Source organism: Euphorbia lathyris, chromosome 4 (genome assembly GCF_963576675.1).
Source record: "Euphorbia lathyris chromosome 4, ddEupLath1.1, whole genome shotgun sequence".
In the NCBI taxonomy this organism is placed as follows: domain Eukaryota; kingdom Viridiplantae; phylum Streptophyta; class Magnoliopsida; order Malpighiales; family Euphorbiaceae; genus Euphorbia; species Euphorbia lathyris.
In genome coordinates this window covers 83,068,517-83,072,011 of record NC_088913.1, presented here as the reverse complement: position 1 = coordinate 83,072,011, position 3,495 = coordinate 83,068,517, and positions in this window count along the sequence as shown.

The following is a 3,495-nucleotide window of genomic DNA, read 5'->3' as shown; positions in this document are numbered from 1 at the left end:
GAATTTTATTTCAATTAAATCATTTAGACGATTTTAGTGATTAAAAAATATCGAAATGATGACATAGGTGACATTTCAGCATGAGTCAACTCAAATATTTGATCGAAACGACACATGATAGCCACGTGTCAAATATTTTAATGTAAAAAACTCATAAAAATAACCGACATGTGATAGTCAGACGACACATACGTTGTCATTTATGAAAGTATATAAGATATGATTTTTTAACCATTACAAATTTATTAACTTAAAGTTGTCATGTACGGAAGTATATAAGATATGATTTTTTTATAGATAGAATTTTTTATTACTCGGTTGGAGATTCTTCGGACACCTTTTAGGTAGATTTTCTTTCAATTAAAGTTTTATGTCAAATCATTGTGATTCCACCAAAAGGCACACTAAGGGGGGAATCCAGTATAGGGGCACTGGAGGCAGTTGCCCCCACTGACATTTGTATTTTTTTAAAAACTCATATATTAATTTTGAAGTTTTAGAGCTTTGCCCCCTTCATCAATGGAGATTTAACGTTTATTGGTTCTATAATTGAGGATGGAGAATGTTTTTAAAATTAATATTTTATTTTTATTTTTTTAATTCTGTTTTAAAGCAAAACGACGTCGTTTTATTTAATTAAAACTACGTCGTTTTGTTTACAACAAAAATAAAAAATAAAAACTAAATATTTAAATATTTAAATATAAAACTAAAAAGGTTCTAAAACAATTATCAATATCTCTTACTCTCTTTAATCTCTTTAGTTCTTCTTTCTAAATTCTTCTTTCTTCTTAAGCCTAAATTGAAATCCTTAATCCTAACTAAGATTAAATCAAAATCGGCAGCCAATCCCTCCGTAATCGGATGTTGATCGTTGGTCCGGCACTCCATCTCCGATCTTTGCCTCTCTAACTATCCTAACTTAAGTATTGAAGTGAGGTCAACGGTTCCCGATCCTTCTTGACCTATTTTTCTTTCTTATTGCAAAATACCCCAACCTCAAATCATATCCCAAAAAATCCCTCCTAGATTTTCCCACATCATATGCTGATTGGCTTATTTATGTCTAACAGGTTGACTCGGAAACTTGAATTAATTGTCAAAACATACCCTAAAATTTACATAAATATAAATTTAGCTCAAATTGAAATTTAAATGTAAATTCAATCATAAGCTGGAATGAAACGCTAAAAGTTAAAATGATTATAACTTATGATTGAATTTAGCGTTTCATTCACATAATTCACATAATAGATTAAAAGGGACGTTTTTACTTGATCAGCTATAAAATTTGTCTTTTCTAATATTAGAACTGTATACCCCGAATTTGGTCGTTTTACCTTTTTTTAAGACGCGTGCAATACATCTTCCGCATTTAACTTACTTTCTTTACAACTGAGTGATTAATTGATTACATTTTACACAAATTCAGTGAGCTAATTAAACATTTTATGCAAGTTGAAAGGACTTATCGAAACACTTTAAAAGTTTAAAGACTAATCAAGTTTTTTTAGACAAATTCACGAAGCAAATGGTATATTAAGACTGCTTTATATATTAGAGTAAAAATATTTGATTAAAATTTGGAAAACAACTGTTTTTTTTTTAGAAATAAAGTTAATATTTACCAGCTACTTAACCAAACCGTACATGGTATTTTCTTTTTTAAGAACAAACCGTACATAGTTAAAGCCATACATTCATTCATTTGATTACTAATTCGGTTAAATCATCATTATTCAATGAATTTAAATAATTGTTTCAAAATAGTCATTCAATTTTATTTTATTTCAATAAAATCACTCGCTTTGAATTTTATTTCAATTAGGTCACTCAGATAATTTTAGTGATTAAAAAACATCGAAATGATGACATAGGTAACATGTCAATATAAGTCAACTTAAATCTCTGACCGAAACGACACATACTAGCCACGTGGTATTTATTAACTTAAAGTTGTCATTTATGGAAGTATAAAAGATATGATTTTTTATATATATATAATTTCCGATTATTCGGTTCGAGACTCGTCAGACATCTTTTAAGTAGATTCTGTCTCAATTAAAGTTGTATGTATATACTTGAACTCGAACTCGAAATCACTAGTTTAAGCTACTTGAAGTTCATAACTACTTAAGTCAATCTTAAGTTGGTAGACCTGTAGATGACGTCGGGATAGAAGGAACGAGTAAGAAGCGGCTCTAAAGAATGATGATGAGGGCATGAATAAACCGATTCCAAATGATGTGAGAAATAAAAAAAGAAACTGACAAGAATTATTAGTAAAGTGAGAATTCAATATATGTCAATACCTTTTAAAGTCACGGGTCTTGATTTGGGTCAAAGCACACCATATCCATGTGAGTCAAGTTGTTACAATATCCGTCAAACACATTTTATTAATAAGTCATCTTTCAATTTATAAAAATGGCATAATCTACATTTAGCTCCCTAAACTAAGCTTTTAAACTATCAAAATCATCAATCGGATCCCTGAATTAACAAAAAATCATCAATCGAGTTCGCATTCTAAACATAAATCATCAATTAAGATCTCATCGAAAATCATTCAATTAAACAGTTTTAGACTCTTTTCCTCAAATTCATTTTGAACCAACACAAAGTGATTTACCGTTTCTGATTTTAGGATAGGATGAGGACTCAATTGCTTATTTTTTCTTAGTTCTGGAGATTTAATTGACGATTTTAATAGTTTAAAGTCCTAAATAATTTTGAAGTTTTAGTTTAAGGATCCAAATTGATATTCTGCCAAATTCATGATTGAAATATTGGGTGAATTACACCCATGGCCACTGAACTTTATCCATTTTCACATTATGGCCACTAAACTTCATTTCTTCTCGGTATGGCCACTGAACTTCACACTTTTTAACACCGGTGACCACTCAATTTTAACTAACTTCTCAAAATGACCGTTAACGACCTCAAAATGAAAATATTCAAGAATTAAAGTTGTTCAGAACGATATTTACCATGAAACCACATTTTTTTATTTTCGAAAATCACATTTTTTGGAGCTTTCTCTCTCTAAAAATTCACTTTATCTCTCCTAACCAAACAACACCTAAATGACCTCAAAACAAAAAATTTCAAGAATTAAAGTTTCTTAAAATACCATTAACTCTTCGAATTTTTTATTTTGAGACGTCAACACTCATTTTGAGACGTTAATTGACTCCCAGTGTTAAAAAGTGTAAAGTTCAGTGGTCATACCTTGAAGAAATAAAGTTTAATCACTATAATGTGAAAATGGGTAAAGTTTAGTGACCATGGGTGTAATTTACCCTTGAAATATTATTTCAATCCTATCCAAAATGCCTCCAACTTTCCTTAAATTCTTAAAACCCCTTTTAAATTCCATTTCATAACATATAGTATTGACAACAAAGAAATTTTTCTAAAAACATTCAATACATTTTCAATTAAAAAATAAAAAAATAATAAAAAAAAAGCCCCCTCGTCCCCCCTATAAAA